The sequence below is a fragment of the Ornithorhynchus anatinus genome, chromosome 16, assembly GCF_004115215.2.
Source record: "Ornithorhynchus anatinus isolate Pmale09 chromosome 16, mOrnAna1.pri.v4, whole genome shotgun sequence".
Lineage (NCBI taxonomy): Eukaryota > Metazoa > Chordata > Mammalia > Monotremata > Ornithorhynchidae > Ornithorhynchus > Ornithorhynchus anatinus.
The window spans coordinates 9910111-9930398 of NC_041743.1; the positions used below are offsets into that span (position 1 = coordinate 9910111).

At 48.7% G+C, this 20288-nt stretch overlaps 1 protein-coding gene across 6 annotated transcripts in view; it reads left to right on the forward strand.

The window, feature by feature from the left end:
• Window positions 1-2612: 2612 nt before the first annotated feature.
• Window positions 2613-20288, forward strand: part of CACNA1E (calcium voltage-gated channel subunit alpha1 E) — a 271336-nt gene continuing 253660 nt past the window's right edge. For 5 of the 6 annotated variants that reach the window (XM_029081472.2, XM_029081478.2, XM_029081475.2 and 2 more), the window contains exons 1-2: window positions 2613-2697; window positions 2905-3025. The gene's annotated coding sequence lies outside the window, so the exon portion shown is untranslated. Of the gene's footprint in view, window positions 2698-2856; window positions 3026-20288 lie in introns of those variants that run through there. The other variant, XM_029081473.2, reaches the window with a different exon arrangement.

A 20288-nucleotide genomic window follows, 5' to 3' on the forward strand; every position in this document is an offset into this window, starting at 1 on the left:
AAGCAGTCACTCATGAAGAATTCACTAAAAATGACAGTCACTGTCCATATTGTTGGATTAACTTCTGTGGTTCCACTAGATTGTAAAGTTTTTGAGGGCCAAAATCTTGTCTGCCAACTCTATTGTATTGTACTCTCCTAAATCCTTAAAACAATAAATGCTCGATAAGTACTATTGATTGATTACCACGACAACTAAATAGTTGTGGTACCATGTATATCAGGGCTGATAAATTTTCAGTGGCTGGAAGATCTATCTTTGGCTATCTAACCTCACTGTGGGCAGGGATTATGCCTGATTATTGTTATATTGTACTCTCCTAAATGCTTAGTACAATGCTTTGCACACAGTAAGTGCTCAATAACTGCAATCAAATGAATCAGCTACTTGGCCCATTTTGGTAGGCACCTTTGGGTTTGGCAGTGGATTTGGAGTCTCTAGCTGTGGGATGTTCCATTTTCCCCAGTCCTATTCATGTTTTTGTCAGATTCAGATTAAATTTTTCCAGCTTCCTTCTTGGTGTTCCTTTCTCCTTTTCCTTGGTGTATCATTTGGGTCTGAAGCAGGGACAGAACAGGGAGCAGGGCCATGGGGCACTTATGGAATAAGGTGGTCCCAGATCATCAAATGAAAAACAAACTCACCTTAAATTCTTCTTGGCATCCCCCCCCCCCCCAAAAAAGGGCAACAACTAAAAGCTCTTATGACTTCAGTTTGATGGAAAACCAGGGCCCTAGTAGCAGTAGTGGCCAGTGAAGGGAAAGTTTTGGCAAACTGAATAACTACCGTTCATCATCTGGGTGGACCTGTTTGTGTGAAGGGACAGCAGAGAAAAGTTGATGTGAAAAATGAGGAGTTTTTTCTCTCTTTCCTTTCACTTTTTTCCCTATATATTTTTTTTTCCCATTCCCCTCCTAACCACGGCCTGTCTACCACTGGATGTCAGGGAACTGGTTGCCATGGCTACTAAAATGGAATCCATGCCGGCTGAATGATTAAATCGGGTCTTTTCTTTACAGCCTGACTCCTGTTCAGAAGTCACTTTAGGGGGTGCCTGGGCCAGAGCACAGAAAAGGCCATTTGCTCTCTGACCTAATTCTAAACAAAGAGGGGAGGGAGAGAGAGAAAGGGGGTGAGCCTGTGTCAGAAGAGGACCCCAGGTGGTATGCCATTCTTTGTCTTTGTGTCCAAGTGGGGCAGGGAGAAAGGGAGAACATTGACCATCCCTGCTGCTGGAGGGGCAGAATGGGAGATGCCTGGGTCAGTGAATGTTGAGAGAAACTCTCAAGCAGCCCAGCCAGCCTTACTGAGCCCCTGCCTGAAGGAGGAGACCTTGGACAGCAGCCATGGCTGCCTGGCATCTGTACCCAAACCAATATTTTTGTTGTTCTGTTTGGAAGGACTCCATGTTGTTCTAATTAGTTGGTATTTTCACTCAGTGGCAGGGAATCAGATGGCAGGTGTGGCTGAGGAGGCAGGTTGGGAAATAAAGAGGGCAGTAGTCCTGGCTCTTTCCCATCCTTCCACACTCCCCTCTCGTTAACCTTGACTTTCCTCCACAAGTCCCCCATTGCTCTGCTGGGCTGCCTGTTGGCCTGGCTGTATGGTCTGTTTGGGAGCAAGGAGGGAGAGTCTCATTCTCAGGCCTGAAAGCTGTGAGTGTTGGCAAGGAGGGGTGAGTATGGTTGCTCTTCTCTTGGGGATATTCCAAGCCAGGAAACAGTACCAGCCTCTGGAACTCCAGACTCTTTCAATTTTTTATTAAACTATGTTCTAGTACTTCCAACTGGGGATTTAACCTGAGGGAAAATGCTTGCAGGAGTCAACCTAGGAGGCTCCAATTATATCTCCTTGGGACAAGACATGTTCCGAAGGGGCATCATCATAATATGGATGATTCTGATAGTGGCGGTTTTTAATATCCATCGCTTGCCCTGCCATTCCAGCCTCCCCCTATGTGGTCCTCTCCCCAGGCTCTGAACTCTCTACTGAGTGGCCATCTCTCACTGGGCAGAGGCTTTCAGAACCCCTCTTGGACTCTCAGGGGAGAGAAGGAAGCCCTGGAAGCTTTCCCTTTATCCTCGGGACCTTGCAGACCTTTGGGATTTAGGGAGCGCATTGCAGTTTTCCCTTCTTGTCCTGTTCTCCCCAGCACACACTTCCCCTGAACAGTTCTCCACAAGACCCTCTTGGACCCATGCTGTCCCCCAGAAAAGCCAGATGGGTTATCCTCCTTCTGCCTTTTCTTTCCCTTCTGTGGAGGGGAAGATGGAGAGGGGGGATGATAAAAATTGGGGCTATGACTCCTGCACTGGGTAGGCTGGCTGAAGTAGCGAAAATAAGTTTTATTAGATCATTGAACTTTTTTTTTTAACCAGGCACACTGACCTGAATTTTTAGACATTCAGTTATTCATGGTACCAATTCTTTGCACTGTGCCTTACCCCTTTCAAATGTCCTCTTCCTCCCTCCCACCCCCCACTAGCCCCGTGGCTGCACTGAGTGACTGTGAGGTGTGCGTGTGTGTGTGTGTGTGTGTGCGCGCGTGCATGCGCGCACGCTGTCTTTCCTCTGTTGCGCTCTCTTTCCTCGCTTGCTGGCTTTCCCGTGTTCCATGCCTGGACCCTTCTTCTTCTGTTTGGATTTAGCTCGGCTCTCCTCGCTTTCCCTTTTGTTATTCCCCTGTCTACCCCTCTGGTATGTGTCTGAGTTCTCTTCCTGACTGTCAGAAATTTCTTGTTCACTGTGTGGGCAGGAGACAGATTTTAACTGTCTCCTCTCTATTTTATTTTCTCTTCCTCTTCCTATCATTCATTCATCTCTCTCTCTCTCTTTCTCCCTCTCTCTCTCTCTCTCTCTCTCTCTCTCCCTCTCCCCCTCTCCCTCCCTCCTTCTTCCTTTCAGGCCCCTCCAATTCCCCCTCCCTGATATTTTCTCTTTGCTTTTCGCCGTGCAAATAATGACTTTGGAATAATAGCCCATCCTCATTCAGGCAAGTGCATTTGGAACCCCGCATTAATTGAAGGTAAGGGTTGGTTGGTTTTCCTGCTGTCGTGCCGATGTTGTCTCTGTATCTTTTCCAAAAGTGGCCTCCTCCACCTTTGTCTTTCTCCCTTGAGGCTGGGCCCTGGGAGCTACCAGGGGGCTCTCCAGGCTGAGGGGCTGCTCCAGACTGCTGCCTGTCACAGGGCCGATGGAGCTTTGGGCTGGCTGCCCTTTCTCACTTGGTAAAAATGAGCCCAAAGTCAGCCCGAAGCTGCATCTCTGTAACATGCATCACTCCGCATTGGTCTAGGGAGGGTGGGAGGGGGTGCGGGGCAGGTCCTCTGCACCTTGTCACGGGCTCTGAATCCATGGTTTGACGATGAGCCTTGTCTGGTCTCCCAAGGCTCCCACATCAGCCCTGTTGCCGTATGTTTCTACAGTGGCTCCGGCAGTTCCTCACGGCGGCCCGGAGTCCCTTTGGAAGTTTGGAGGGGAACTTGTTTGTGGGAGAAGCCTGTCTGAGAGGTGGGCTTTGGCCAAGTTTTTATTAAGGTAGCCTTGGTGTTCTCACCCACTGCTTGCTTCTCTTAAGGTGGAGTCTCTCCCCCTGTGGGCTGTGGGCTGGGATGCAAAGAGAGCCTCAGGGGCTCGTCCTACATGCTGGTCCTTAGCATAAGGCCTGGGGAGGGAGGAAGAGCACTCTAGCAGTACTGAGCCCATAAAATCAATAGTACTTTTTTCTTTTTTCCTTTTTGCGGTGGGGAGGAGTCCTGACTTGCCCCCATCCCTTCCCTTTGGTTGCTGAGTCCAGCCGTCCCAGTGTCCCTCTCTGGGGATGAGGGGCAATGAGGACTCAGGAAATGGCACTCCTAGAGCGAGGCTTCCTCCACCTATTAGTCGAGTCTTCCTCGAAGATAGAGTAAAGAAAATTTCCCAATCCACTGGGCAAACCTTTTCCCCGGTGAAGCAAGGTGGCTGTGGCCCGAGGAGAATGCTTATCTGAATATTCCTCCCTGCCTTTCCTCCCAAGGGCACACCGACCTAGTCCCTCCTGGGGCAAGTAAATGGCATTCTGTGTAATGGGCACCGAGCCTGGGGAGAAGGACCGAAGGAATGAGGATTATTTGCCCAGAGCTGAGAAGATGGGGAGGGGGAGAAGAGTGGGTTTAGTTAGCAGGTTTCAAGGAAAGAAGATTGTTGTACTGGAGAATGTAGAATGTGCACACTTCCAGGGAGAGCAGCATGAGAAGAAATGGTTGTACATTGCAGCTTAGAGGGATTTAGATTAGAGAGAATGGAGTGGTGGTGATGGTGACTTTCCCAGGAGGACTTTAAGCACAGGATAGGCTGATTCCTGTGCTGTTCTCTCCAGAACATCTGTCTTGTGGGACAGATGATCTTTTCTGGCTGTGTGTGGCAGCCTCACTCTTACAGTCGTCTTCCTGTGGGAAGTCCCTGGGCCCATCTGATTCAGCCGTTCTTATAGTCTCGTAGCCACTCGCAGATACCCATAGGTCAAGGAAAAGGAAAACAATGTGGCAGATCATGTGGTAAAGGATAACTTCAGTTATTTTGCTCTAGATATAAGAATTCGTTGTATTGGTAAAACTTCCCAGGGATCTCTCCATCCCTTTCTGTCTCACACTTTTCTCCATCCTCCCCCTGGCTGGACTTCCTTTTTAAGGACCGCCCCCTCTTAGCTACCGTTTCCTCCTACCCATCTGGGAATTGACACCCCTCTGGCTTCTAGGCTCATTTCCCCCTCCCCTAGGCGTAGAACTGCCCCTTCCGGGCAAACGAATGTGCCATCTAGGCTCTCTTTAGCATCCCTGTCTATCACTCCATGGAAATGCCAACTCTGACTTGGTATACCGCTGCTTATTTCTCTTCTCTCTCCCGCCCTTCTTGCCCTGCCATCCATCAGACTTTTGGTCCTCCGAGTAAAGACTGAATTCCTAATATATTAATCAGCACGTTTTCTTTACAAAAGACAAATTTTATGCCCAACCTAGCTTGTGTTGCCTCTTATTATTTATGAGGCTGGGGCTACCAAATCGCACCCTTCAGGGAGAGACTCGTGGTGCATTCGTGGTGGCATGGTGAAGGCTGAGCCTTGGAGTTGCAGCTTGGAGTGATTGGCTTTGCTTCTGCAGCACCAGTTCTATCCAGACCCCATGGTGGGAGGATCTTGGTGCTTGTCACCATCCATCCACTTGTTCTAATGGCTACTCACCTCCAGGGAGCCATGACAGGAGCCAGAAGAGAGGGCTCAAGGAAAGAGAGGGGATTTGTACTGTGGAGTATGGGGACCTCCAGTGAGCTGTGCTCTGCTCTTCCTTCTCCCTCCCTCTCTCTTCACTACCCCTGTGTTCCCATCAGTGCTGGTGTAGCTGGGGACTATAGGTGGGGTCCAGGTGGTGGGACTGAGCCTCAAGTATGAAATGGGTTAGCCTTGGCCCTGGACACTGCCTTTCATGACTGGAGGGAGTCAGGAGGATATGTGACTTAGATCTGCTTGGCTGTTCTGTGGGCCTGAGGTTCCCTAAGCCCCAACAACCTGCCAAGAGCTGATCTAAACCCAGGCTTTGAGGAGCCCCTCGGAAGGTGCAAGTCACTTTTCACCAGGCAGAAGAGATGCCCAAGTTGGTTTAGTGCTGGACTCTCCTCCTCACCGCTTTGATTAGGCAGCCAAGTCTAGGATGGAGAAAAGTTTGGAGATGCTTTCTTTTTTCTTTTCATTGTTCCTTTTAAAAGTCAGGTCCTCCCCCTCCCTTCTCCTTCCCCCTCCTCTCTGCTTTGCCTGCAAAGCTACAAGTCCCTCCTCCCAGCCAGTTCTGTCCTGTTGATGGGAGAGGGGTGACCTCCCCGAGTTAGGGTGAGGAGGAAGTTCCTGGTGGCCAATGGGGACCTCAGTTTGCCCACTTCACTCCTCTTAAGCCAATTTACTCACTGGGCCTCCCTCTCATCTCTCCTGCCACTGACCTTTTACTTATCCCCTCTCTTTAGCCTGGAGCTCCCCTCACCTTCACATCTCTCTGCTCTGCTCCAGAGCCCCATCATAAGGTGCTCTGCCCCTGGAGTGGGCTTCCTACCAGGGGATTGTTGAGGTTGATGTGGGGGCTTCAGGAAGCTGAGAGGAGTCCTCTGGTGCCCTAGAATGCCTTGGCCACTGAAATAGTCTGGTTCACTGGCAGACTGGTACAGGCAGGAGGGCAGAAGCATTGGTTTCATGGTGCCCACCCCTCGTTCACATCCCACCTTAACCTCCCTCCATGCCCCACTTCCGTGCATCACCATTCTCCATTTTCCTTATCTGGCTGGCAAGCCTGAGCCACCTCTGATTTGGCCAGATGAGGTGGGGCTCTTGAGAAAGGGGAGACCCTTCCCCACCCCCTGTGCACATAAGCAGTTAAGTGCTCAAAAGTGGAAAGTTCAGTAGTTGTAGTACAGAGCTCACAGTTGATTTTTTGTTTGTTTTAAGTCAGGAGGAGCCATAGGAATGGGCTACTGACAAGTCTCTGGCCATAGTAAGTGCTTAACAAATGCTATTATTATTATTATTATTACTATTATTATCATTACTGGCCTCATGCTTTCCTCCTCTGTGGACCCCAAGATGTGAGGTGGACAGAGAAACCCTGCTTGTTGGCCTTAGACTCTAGATGACACTCTAGGAATATTCTCTGGAGGAGGGATCCAGGCCACCATTTCTGGTCCAGAGGGTATGAGGTGTACAGTGAAATTGGACAGACTTCTGGGTTTGGCAGGTTCCATCTCTCCTGTGTGACTGTGGACAAATTGCTTAACCTCTCTGTGTCCTCTGTTTTTGTTCAGAAGCATCTGACTATGTGTTCACCTTGTCAAGCGCTGGAGTGAATTAAAGGAAAACTAGATCAGACAGTGCTCTTGTCCCACCCAGCACTCGTAAACTAAATTTTTGGGTCTCTTTCTCCACTTCCTAGTAAAAAGGATGTTGTGAAGTTCAAAAGAGATAATGGATGTGAAGTGCTTTGGAAGTAAAAGTTACAAAGCGTTATGGTCATTATAATATATACATTTTTTTGGAGAGCTCTAGTCCTCATAGTGTCACCATTAGAAATGTATAAATATAACAATCGTCTATGGTTGAAACAGTGTGTTATTAAAGTGCTTTTGGGTGTTTTCCAGTTGGGGTGGGCCCAAAGAGATGGTGTAATGAACCTTTCATGATGGAGAGCTGATTTGGTTGGATTGTGGCCTGGATCTGTGATTCCTATTGTCTGTAAACTCTCTGGGCTTGCCTACCTGCTCACTTGCCCTTTCTTGAAACTGTAAGCCCCTCAAGGGCAGGGCCCATGTCTTCTGTCCTTCTTGTATGTTCGCAAGCTCCTAGTGCAGTGCTCTGCACACAGTAGGTGTTCAATAAATAGCCATGATAATGATGAGCCTCAGCTCCCGTGAGCATTTGGAGTCCCCTACCCAACCCCAAGGGAGAGCTTCCTTCAGGTCTAGGATACTCTGCTGCTGCAGGGATCTCTGTCCCCAGGAAAGATTGGAGTCAGAGTCTCAGGTCACTGGGCTCATCTGTCCCTGCTATCCCTGCCCCACCCTCTCCACTTTCACCAAATTGAGTGCTTGATGATAATAATTGAAAATTGTGGTATTTGTAAAGTGCTTACTATGTGCTGAACACTGTACAAAGCACTGGGTGGTAGTAGATACAGGATAAACAGGTCAGATGTAGCCCCTCCATAACTAGTCTGTAAGCTCCTAGTGGACTGGGATCATGTCTACCAACTCTGTTGTATTGCATGCTCTCAGCCACTTAGTACAGTGCTCTGCAAACAGAAAATGCTCAGTAGATACTGTTGATTGACCGTCCTGCGTGGGGCTCACAGTTTAAAGGTGAGGGAGAAAAGGTACTGAACCCTTGTTTTACAGTTGAGGAAAATGACACAGAGAAGTTAAGTGGCTTGCCCTAGGGTGCCCATGGGCCTTTACCTCCCTGGGCTGAAGGGAGCCCAAACCAGAAAGGGTAAAGCTGCAGAACCCCACTATATTGTTGGTCCCTGACCAGTGCGCGGTAACCAGAACCTGGAAGCATGACAGAAACACTTAAGAATAATAATAATAATTATGGCATTTATTGGGTGCTTAGAACAGTGCTTCACCCAATAAGGACTTAAGAAATACCATTAAAAAAAGTTTACTATGTGTCAAGCAGTGTACTAAGCACTAGGGTAGATATGAGATAATTGGGTCCTATATGGGGCTCACAGCCTAAGTAGGAGGAAAAACAGCTATTGAATCACCATTTTGCAGATGAGGGAACTGAGGCACAGAGAAGTGAAGCGATTTGTCCAATGTCACGCAGCAGGTAAGCTGGGATTAGAACCCAAGTCCTCTGACTCCCAAGCTTGTGCTCTTTTCACTAGGCTGTGCTGCTTCTCTTAAAACTGGGTGAAAGGAAAGTGGGTTTTGTTCCCAGGAGACCTGACGCAGAGGAAGCCTGGGGAAGGCAGATTGGCCCTCATTCTGCATTGGGGCCTGAGACACTCTTATCAGTCAGAGCTAAGGCCGGAGTGTGGTCCAGGTAACAGAAGGATCCAGATTCCTCCTCCAGGCAGGCCTCCAGGTCAGTGTCCCCAGTCAAGACTGGATTTTTGCTCCCATAAAGGGAAGATGGAGCTCTAGGTGGGCACAGTAGTGTCTCAAGGCCAGGGGAACATTCTATTCAATGAGCCCAGATCTATTGACTCTGATTTTTACAGCCCCGTCCCTCACTGGGACTCCCCTCCCCCCACCCCTCCACCCAGTGGTTGAGTCAGTGCTGCCCACCCACTGACTCTAGTATAGTGAGTCACAGACTTTTCAAACACACCAGGCTGTGAATCATTTAGCCACCAGCCACACCAAAGATGGCAGCTGAGGGAGAAGATGGTTGCTCCCAGTTCAGGACCCCAACTTGGCAGCCTGGAGCCAGAGCTCAAACTTCCTGGACTCACAGCCTCCATCCCCTCCCAGCCCCCACAGACTGGGATCTGGGGGGCCTGTGCTGGCTGGCTTAAGCTCTTGGAAAGTGTTCTTGATCCCTTGGCTCATCACTCCTTGGGGGAAGCAAAGGGCAAAGCCTGCCTCGGCATTGGACATCATCTTTTTTTCCCTGATCCCCCCCTCCTCACAGGCCAGAGGATAATAGTAATTATGGAATTTGTTAAATGCTTCCTATGTCCCAAGCACTGCTGGGATAGATACAACAGGGTTAGGATTCTGAGCCACTGCTGTGGAGGTTAGTTGAAGAGCTTCCCTTACTGTTTTCCCCTCTGTTCTCCCAGACGTGGAGGTTGAAGTGGGGAGGGGGCTTGGCAGCCCACGATGACCAAAGGCATGGGATTGGGGTGCTTGGGTAGGACTTTGTCGAGAGGTTTGTCATCCCCCTCGAACCTGTTGAAAGCATCCAGTCTCCCAGGCTGCAGGTTCTCTTCCTCCTCCCAATCAGCTTGGCCTAGTGTAATGAACCCAGAGCTGAGACTCAGGAGACCTGGGTTCTACTCCTGACTCAGCCATGTGCCTGCTGTTTGATTGTGGGCAAGTCCCTTAACATCTCTGTGCCTGTTTCCTCATCTGTAAAATGGGGGTACCTGTTTTCCTTTCCTCTTAAGCTGTGAACCCCATGTGGAACTGTGACTATGCCCAATCCTCTACATTGTACTGAGCCCAGTGCTCAGCACAATACTGGGCACAGAGTAAGCAGTTAAATGCTGCAGTTATTGTTAAGGGGATGTCACTCCCCAGAAAATGGGAGCCCCTCATCCCCAAATAGCTCCTGCTTCCAGACCCATGGCCTCATTTGAAGGGAGAAGTCAGGCCACTCCTCTGCCCACACCGTCCTTCTCCCCTGCCTTTCCGACTTTGGTGTTGCAGTTCCTAGGACTGGCAGTACTTCGCTAAAGCTACGGGGATGTGGGGGGCAGGGGTGGGGTTTTGGGAACAGGATCTGGCCAGCTGTGCTGGGCAGGGAAAGGAGCAGAAGGCCCACAGAACCCAGTCTGTCTGGGGTTTCTCCAGGGTTTCCTAGGCCCTATTGTGCTTCCTCATTCCCTATGAGAGCCCCCACTACCCCAATCCCAGCCAGCACCCCTCTTTCCTGTCCTCCTCCTACCTCCTCTCCGCCCCCCACCCCCTGCTCTGGTCCCTGACTTCCTTTCCAGTTCCCTGTGGCTGAAATGAAACATTGGAGCATCTCAAATGTCAAAACAGACCATTAGTCTCAGCTGTGAGCCCCACTGCCTGGGGTGCGGCCACTGAGCTCCCTGTCAAGAGGCAGAAATGAGGAGCGCCGTTTGAGGAGGAGCAGAGCCCGGCACAAAGGAGCTGGTTCCTTTTGTCTCTGGCCCTGCCCCATCCACTCCCCTCTCCCTCCCCGCCCCCCCCCCCCCCGGCAATCTCCCTGCCCGAGGAGAGAGGGTCACCGGGGGACAGCCAGGCCAGAGCTGTACCCTCGGTCAGCGGGTGAGGTCCCCCGGGCGGCCAAGGGAAGGAGTTGCTGCATTGTCAGGCCCAACCATTGTTTGTGTCTGTTTGGCCTCAGCTGAGTGGAATTGAAACCCAGTGGGTTCTGGGTCCAGAGCTGTGGCCTTGTCTGGAAGCTGGGCTGGACACGGGCCAGCGGGTGCAGGGCAGGGGTGGTGGTGGGGCCAGTGTGCCATAGGTAATGACTAATTGGACATCTGTTCCCAATGGGCCTGGCCGTGGGGCCGAGTTGGTTTGAGAGAGAGTTTGTGACTTGACATGCCCCTGAGCTGTGCACACCTCTCCCTGACGTCTGTCATTACCTTGTCCTGCCTAGAGTCCGGGCTATGGAAGGGAGTTGGCCAGTGTGGCCAGAAGGGAGGGGTAGACTGGGTGGTGGTGCATGTACCATAGAGTTTGGGTCTGTGGCACAGCCAACCTACTCACTGTGCCTTCCCCTCATCTCCTGTCAAAGACCACTCACTCCCCTGCCTGGAATGACCTCTCTCTCTCTCTCTGCTCTCCCCAACCTTCAAGTCCCTTCTGAAATCACATCTCCAGGAAGTCTTCCTGAATGATTAATCCCTCATCTCTTCATCCTATTTCCCCACCAAAGGGCACTCTCCTTCATAACCTTGTGTAGTTATCTCTACGCTCTGTTGCTTTCTGCCATTTATTTTAGCGTCTATCTCTCCCCCACTAGATTGTAAACTTCTTGAGGGCAGAGATCATGTCTACAAATTCTATTGTACTCTTCCAAGCACCATGTTCTACACACAGTAGGCACTTAATCAGAACTATTGATGAACTGAAATCAGAACTATGGGCCAAACACCATGCTAAGCACTGGAGTAGGTACAAAATAATCATGTTGGACACAGTCTGATATGTACATAAATGTGGGGCTGAGGGTGAGTGAATATCAAGGGTGAAAAGGTGCAGAAGCAATGCAGAAGGGAAGGTGAGTAGGGGAAATGAGTTTAGTATGGAAGTCCTGTTGGAGATGTGATTTTAGTAAAGCTTCAAAGGTGGGGATGAGTGGTGACTGTAAAGGGAGAGGGAGGAGGTGGGCAGAAGGTCAGTAGCAAGGTAGACAATACTGAGGTACAGTGAGTAGGTTGGCATTAGAGGAGTGACATGTGCAGTTGGTTGTAGAAGGAAATCAGTGAGGACTCTTTTTTAAAAAAAGAAAAGGTATGTGTCAAACACTTTTCTAAGTGCTGGAGTAGACACAAGTTAGGCTGGACACAGTCCCTGTCCTACATTGGGTTCACAGTTTAAATAGGAGGGAGAACTGAGGCCCAGAGAAGTTCAGTGACTTGCCCAAGGTCACGCAGCAAGCAGAGTCAGGATTAGACCCCAGGTCCTCAGATTCCCAGGCCCATACCCTTTTTCCATTGGACCATGCTGCTTCTCAAAACTAAGCTCCCATTAGGTGGAGTACTGGATATTACCGCTGACATATGGAAAGTCCGATGCTTGCTGAGTAGTGTTTGGCAGAGCTGGGTGCCTGTCAGCTGGACCCTCTTCCCATCCGAACTCCCTCTGGTTATCCCCTTTCTTCCTCCTGGTGGCCCTTCCACTTCTCATCAACACCTCTGAGATCAAGGGCTGGGAAACCCAAACCTGTCAAATATTGCTACTCTTCAGCTGCTCAAGTAAATATTTAGTGGAGGAGAAGGCTTAGGCTAAGAGCTAAAATGAGGCTTTCGAATATGAATCCAGTTTATCTGTCCAATCTCCTGTGCCCCTAGGGCCAGGGTAGCTAAAAGCTGACTGAGCAACCAAACCCTAAATGGGCCAGTCTCTACCTACACACTCTGTCCCCTCTGCCCTTCTCCCCTACATTGGTGAGGGCCAGAAGGGAATTACTGGACTTTCAGACTGGATGCCATTAGCACACAGGGCTGGTCTCCTGGGTTTTCCTATTAGCTCTTTATGGGCAGGGAATGTGTCTGTCAACTGTGTTTGTATTGAACTCTCCCACATGCTTAGTACAGTGCTCTGCACAATAGTAAGCACTCTACAAGTACCACTGATGGATTCAACACTGTGAGCCTCATGAAGCACAGGGACAATATCTGACCTGATTAATACCTATCCCAGTACTTAGTACAATGCTTGGCCCATAGTAAGCACTTAACAGATATTATTATTATTCCAAAAGAGTATGAAGGCCTCAGTGCTGTGGGCACATCTCAGCCAATAAGTGCCTTGGGAGCAGTGAGTGTCCATGAATGATGGTTGCTCCTCATCCATCAGGACCAGCCTACTTGGGGAGGTGAGGAGTGTGTTGGGTTGGAGGAAATCTATAACTCAACCTCAAATGCTGTGGGGAAGATAAAAACTGCATTTCGTAGGTCTCCGGACCTCAGGGAATACAGTAAGCTAGCAAATTAAAGGCCCTTATAATAGCAAGATAATATCTTTCAAAGAACATCCAGACAGCCCATCTCCCCAGTTACTTTAGTTCAGAATCGTGTATTTCCAAAGAGCAGAACGTTGGTCAATCAGTATTTATTGAGTCCTTAACGTATGAAGAGCACTGTGCTAAATTCTTGGGAGAGAACAATACAACGGCATTGGTAGACATGTTCCCTGCCCAGAATGAGGTTACATTCTAGCAATAAAGACTCTCAAAAAGCTGCCCACAAGTCCAGTTCTGCATCTGAGTTTTCCTTAGAGGGGAATCCTGAGAGGATACACTGGGCTGAGTGTTGTGAGAACGTCTTTGCTAGCCCACTCCCAGATCTTTGACTATCTCGATTAACTGCTTAAAACTTGATTAATGGGAAACCCATTGAAAAGAAAGCAGTTTTTATCAAAACCAAAAGGGGAATACCTGAATGAAGGAGAGTGAGGATCTGGGTTTATGATAAATGCTCTCTTGTGCTGTTGGAAGTAGAGTAGGGGGCACCACAGATTACTCTTATACAGAGCCATTTTTAGAGGATTTTGATTGTTTTGGCCCTTTGTATTGCCTATGATGGAAACTTTGTGTTCAGATTGTTAGTGGGGAGTTGAAAGGCCTGGTGGCAGTGAGTTGCTCTTCCCATCTCTACCTTGCCCCCCCCGCCCCGGGATATGGCAGGTTTTGTCCAAGGCCATGCGGGTATTGTGGCCAACTTTTTTTTTTTAATTTTTAATGGTATTTAAGTTCTTGCTATTTGTCAAGCACTGTTCCAAGCACTGGAGTAGACAAAAATTACAGGTTGGACACAGTCCTGTTCCTGTCCCACATGGGGCTCAAGGCCTGAGTAGGATTTAATCCCCCTTTTACAGTTGAGGAAACTGAGACATGGAGAAGTTAAATGACTTGCCCAAGTCACACAGCAAGAAATTAGCGGAGCCGAAATGAGAACTGTGGTCCTCCAACTCCCAAACCCATGTTCTTTCCACTAAACCATGCTTGCTTCCCTGCTTTGGAAGCTCGGTTCCTGGTGGCCAAGGATCTGGGCAGTCAGTGGAATTGAAGGGGTTTCATTCAGGAGGTGAAAGGGGGAAAGAAAAAAACTTCTTTCTTCCCTGCCACCATTGTCAACCTGTGATTTGTGTTCTACTCTTTCCTCTATGCCCCAGAGGCCCAAGAAGCATTTTCTCCATGCTGAAGCTTCCTCCACAAGGAGGCTGTTCCTAGAACAGCCAGGTGGAGACTCGTCCTGCACATTAGCAGTGGCCTGAGGAAGCCATCCTTGGTTTTCTTCTGCCCTCTTCTGCTGCGATTGTAGTTTTAACTTCCCTTGCTTGAGTCACACAGGAGAATCATGGTGTCGCCACCCAGAGAGAGGCCCTCAGAGCAATGTGTCGACTGTCTCAGGCTGCTTAAGGTAGCCCAGTCAGCTATGGTCCCAAGCAAAACCTGAGAGAGTAGTGCTTTCCCCATACGGGGCTTTCGTGGGCATTGTGTTGTGTCAGATTTCTATTCCGGAGGCGGTTCTTAGACTGCAAACATTTTCTCTTCTCACCTAGTAATAATAACACTTTTCACCACTTTTGCAGTCTCCAGCTGAGTGGCCTAAAGGCACTTGGCACAGGTGTTAATTATTTAAGCCAAATGCCTCCCCCATGGGGCAGAGCTGGAGGAGGATGAACTCATTTTACAGATGGGGACACAGGTGCTAGGGAGGTGAAGCGAGGCTCCCACGCTGAGCTACATGCAGAATTGAACCCTCTCCTTCCCCGCCTCTGATCTACCCACCGGGCTCACCGGTTTTGCCACAACAAGTAGTGTAGAGGTTTGTGAGATGTGCAGGCTTCCGTGTCTGTAGGTTTTTGGTGTGGAGCTGGGCAGGGAATGGAGGCATAGTCCAGCCACCAGCCCTGTGATGGTCTGCCACAGGTTTGTGGCCCACCACTGCCTGCTGAAGGACCTGCCTCAACTGGCCTTTATGGATCTTTTTGGTTTGGTGGACCCCAGGCCTGTTCTTAGCCTGCACTCCTTCAGAGCCCCCAGCCTCTGACTCTGCCTGGTATTCTTGGAGTGCTCTAAGCTGAAAAATACTGCCCATTTTTCTGCCACCAGCCAATGACTGGGAAACTTCCCCAGATTGGCCCTGGAATCTCAGGGATCAACTGAAGCAGTTGGCTGAAATCTAGTCACTTTACTGAGGGACTTTCAATCCCCTCTTTTGGGGGTGTGATTATCTGGGTCATTCTACACCCTATTTTTTTTTTAAGTAAAAAAGAGGCTGAAAGTGCATTACTGAAACTAAAGGTACAATTTATGGTTAGGTAAAAGAACAATTAATTCACCCCATAGAGTGCACTGTGTGGAGAGCACTGTACTGAGCACTTCAGAGAGAACAACAAAAAAAGACAGTCCCTGTTCTTGAGGGGTTTACAGTCTAATGAATCATAATTAATGGTATTTTTTGAGTACTTACTGTGTGCAGAGCAATCAATCAATTAGTGGTATTTAGTACATGCTCACTATGTGCAGAGCACTTTACTAGTCACTCGAGTTGGTAGACAGTTTCTGGCGGCCCTCAACGAGCTTACAATATAGAGTGTGAGACATCAATATAAATACATGTAAGGCATGTGCAATTCATAAGCGTGGCCTGCAGTATCAGCACTAGGTAAAAGAAGCATCAAATAAAATTTTGGCAACTGTTTCCTTCTCTGGACTTTGTCCTAGGCTTGGATTTTGCCCACGTCAGGATCCTTGGAAAGGTTTGCCCAAGCAGTTCATCCATGTTGGAAGCAGACTGCTTCTTCAGCCTCCATGTCCTGTGGATCCTCCCAGATTCCCCTGGCTGGGCTCTCTTTCTCTGCCACACAAGTCTTGGGCTTTCTGCCTCCATTCTCTCTAACCCTTGGCCAGGCCCAGTTCCACACCTGAATTCCTCTCTGACTGCCTTCCCAACAGGACCCCAAAATTAACATAGTACTAATTTCTAAAACATAAACTAATTTCAGGGAAACACCTTCTAACATAATTTAATCAGTGGTATTTGAGTGCTTACTGCATGCAGAGCACTGTGCTAAGTGATTGGGAAAGCACAATATAAAATAGTTGGTAAACCTGATCCCTGCCCTCAAGGAATTTAGAGTCTAGAGGGGGAGGAAGACACTAAATTATGAGTAGAAGAATTTGCAGAATATAAGGATAGGTAAGCAGCGTGGCTCAGTGGAAAAAGCACGAGCTTGGGAGTCAGTTCGAATGGGTTCGAATCCTGGCTCTGCCACTTGTCAGTTGTGTGACTATGGGCAAGTCACTTAACTTCTCTGTGCCTCAGTTACCTCATCTGTAAAATGGGGATTAAGACTGTGAGCCCCACGTGGGACAACCTGATTACCCTGTATCTACCCCAGTGCTTAGAATAGTGCCCTGCACAAAGTAAGTGCTTAACAAATACCAACATTATTATTATTATTATTGTTACATAAGTGCCACTGGGTGGGGTTGCCCTTGCCAACCTGAAGGGGAGGCCCAGGAAGGGCTGGGGAGCTCTGCTGTCTCCCCTGCTCTGGGCTGTCTGGCCCCAGACCCCTATCCTGGCTCCCTTGAGGGATCCCCATCTTTGGTTTCCAGTTGCTCATCCTGGCTTCAGGCCAAGGGATAGCCAAATGCATAGAGAGGTCGGCAGGCAGGGAACACTCTACGAAGTGTTTCCCATCCCCCAGATGGAACAACCGAGGCACGGGCCAGCCGCCACGTGACTTGTATGGAATACAAAGACAGTAATGCCCCTGCCCCAACACTCTGCCCCTCTTGGGCCCCAGGGAAGGATTTCAAGGTCTGGGTCTCAGAGAGCAACAGCAAGAGGGCACTGAGACTGGGGAGATGCCAGCAGATGGAAGGGGTGAGAGAGAAGACGGATGCTTCTGTCAAGAGGCACTCTCAGAATCCCCAGCATTTACCGGGGGGATTTAATAGAGCTTTTGGAAGCGGATTGCTATCATCCAAACCAGAGCCTGGATGAATGCTTTAATTATCCGGAAATCTCTCCCCTGGGCCTCATTCTCTGTTTTAATTTGGGGGAACTTATGTCTGTGACATCCTTCTTCTCATGATCCTGCCTTCTACCAGGCAGCCAACGTCTCCCCTGGAGACTGAACTGAGGACGTAAATGATGGTTTCTGGGGCCGGAGAGGCTCCGTTATTGGGGGAGGTGCTTCCTGGTGCGGCAAGCCAAGGAGAGCAGCTCTGAGGGTTGACTTGTGCTCCCCCGGGGGTGAGGGTTGGCTCTGATTCGGTGACTGCTGAGAGGGGCTGTGGAGCATGTCTTGAACCATGTATCCCTTTTCCTCCTGTCTGTGATTTATTTTTGAGTCTGTCTTCCCCAGCTGGACTGTAAGCTCCTTGAGTCAGGGAATCAATCAGTGGTAGTTACTGCATGTTTTTTCTGAGTGGAGCACTGCACTAAATATTTGGGAGGGTACAATAGTCAGGTCCCCTCATTCTTGTTCTCAAGGGGCTTATAATCCACCAGAGGAGTCAGATTTTAAAATAAACTACATGTAACAGATGCAGCCAAAGTGTAAAGATAAGTGCTGTGGGTTGAAGGTAGGGTGAGGACTCAATGCATAGGTGATATGGTGGGAGGAGAGATTAATAATAATAATAATAATAATAATGTTGGTATTTGTTAAGCACTTACTATGTGCAGAGCACTGTTCTAAGCGCTGGGGTAGATACAGGGTAATCAGGTTGTCCCACGTGAGGCTCACAGTTAATCCCCATTTTGCAGATGAGGTAAATGAGGCACAGAGAAGTTAAGTGACTTGCCCACAGTCACACAGCTGACAAGCGGCAGAGCTGGGATTCGAACCCATGACCTGACTCCCAAGCCCAGGCTCTTTCCCCTGAGCCACGCACTGCTGCAGGTGCTTGGGTGAGTGCAATACCCTCCCAAATGCATAGTATAGTGCTCTGTGCCTAGTAATAATAATAATAGTGTCATTTGTTAAGCATTTACTATGTGCCAGGCACTGTTCTAAGCACTAGGATGGGTACAGACAAATCAGGTTGGACACAGTCCCTGTCCCATGTGGGGCTCACAGTCTCAATCCCTATTTTACAAACGAGATAACTGAGGCACAGAGAAGTGAAGCAACTTGCCCAAGGTCACACAGCAGACAAGAGGCAGAGGTGGGATTAAAACCCATGACCTTCTTACTCCCAGGCCCGTGCTCTATCCACTACGCCATGCTGCCTTTGAGGGGATCAATACATAACATGGATGGATTATGTTCTTCTGAAGCTGAGTGAGCCAGTGCTGAATCCTCCACACATGGGGGTGGCAACTTGGATCACCGGGAGGGAAGGAGATGTGGCCTTGGCTGCTCCCTGCAGGAGGTGATGGGTTGGGGGTCCCGTTCTCGGTGCGTTTAGGACCCTGGGCCCAAGGGTAAATGGCTGTGTGGGGTGGGGGCTTGGCAGGGCAGGGCTCAGCTCACACCATTGGCCAGAATCCCCAGGATTGTCAAGAAGTCAAGGGCTTCTGCTTCACATCTACTTTAAGCTTCAATTGTCTCATTTTATAAAGTGCTAGCTCAGAGGTTTGGAGGGAAAGCTAGAGTGTAAGCTCTTTGAAGCTAGGGATTGTGTCTCCTAACTCACTGATACTCTCCCAAGGGTTTAGTACAGGGTTCTGCATAGCAAATAATAATCATAATGATAATTATGGTATTTGTTAAGCACTTACTATGTGCCCGAGAACTTTTCTAAGCACTGGGATAAATATAAGGTAATCACATTGTCCCATGTGGGGCTCACAGTCTCAATCCCCATTTTACAGATGAGGTAACAGGCACAGAGAAGTTAAGTGATTTGCTCAAGGTCACACAGGAGACAAGTGGCGAAACCAGGATTAGAACCCATGACCTCTCAGTAAATGCCAATGATTAGTTGATTGAGCAGTGAGAGGATCAGGGACACCAAGTTATCCTCTACTGAACAGCTTCCTCATGCAGGAGAAATAACTTCCATGTCAAAGATTAAAAGTTGGCAGGGCCTGGGGCTGGTTAAAGGGGAAGAAGGTGGTAGATCTGGTGTCCTACAGGTGTTATCCTGCTATAGATGTGCAGACAACTTTGGAACTCTTCTTAACATCAGTGTGATTGTAGGATTTTAATGTTTATGGGCTCTTTATAATTACACCAAAGAAGATTAAGTAAATTAAAGAAGGTACTTTCCCAGACACGTTAAAGGAGCCCAAAGATATCTTACTGGGATGCTAAAATATCACATGCCAACTGGCCGAGATAATTAGTACTGTGACGATGGTGTTTCTCCCCCGCTCGTGTGTGTGCGTGTGTATTCAATCAAACATTCAATTTTATTCTTATTCCACTACTTGTGAGTATTTCTCTGTGTCTTCTCCCATTGGAACAGAAACTCCTTATGGGCAGGGAATGATTATTGTGCTTTTGTTACATACTGTACGCTACACTCAGCAAGTGCAAAATTTCTACTACAGCCTGTACCCTTAACCTTATCTGTGAAAATCCTTCTGTAGTGAATTTCAGGACTTGCCTTGGAAAGGCTACATTACATTTATTTGTAAGGAAAAAATCTGGAGAGATGTATTTCAGACCCAGCTGTATTTTATGAGGGTTTGTTTTTTTTTGGACTATCTCAAAGGAAAGAATGACTGTCCTTTCTAAGAGCAGCAAAATGAAATGTTTCTATGGGTGCTTTTATTACCAAAGCAACTTACATTATGTGCTTTACTCACAATTAAATCTTTACCCAGTGCACCCCTTACCCTGCTGGGCCCTGGGGGAGAGGAAATCCAGGAGGATCTGGACTTTGTTTGAGAGTTTGACCCTCTCAGCCTTCCCCAGTCTCTGGCTGAGGGCTTCCCTCCCTGTCACTGTGAACTTGTCTTCTCTCTGCCTCATCCCCTGTTCCTTCCCTGAAGCCAGTGAGTCCTACATGAAGCTAATGGGTGAGGGGGACCTCTGAAGTTAGTGGGCCTGCAGCTGCTACCCCTTTCTGCCAAGGGTAAGAGTGGCCCTGGTCCAAATTAATGTCTTCCAGGTTCCTATAAAAAGTTCCTGCTTCAGAAATCTACCCAACACTCACCACATAATGTCTTCATTTGTATCATTTTCCCACCCAAGTGTCTCCTTCAAACAGCAGTTTAATAGATATGCTGCTGAGTTTTCCTACTTGAATTATAATTGATGTGGTATTTGTTAAGCGCTTGCTATATGCCAAGCACTGTATTAAGTGCCAAGGTTGGTATGAGGCAATCGCCTCAGATGATATTCCCCTCTGCCCTCCAGAAAATTCTGCTAAGAAGCATGGGTCCTGGAAGGGATCCTATTAGTCCCATGCACAGCTCCTCTTTGGGTGCAGTATC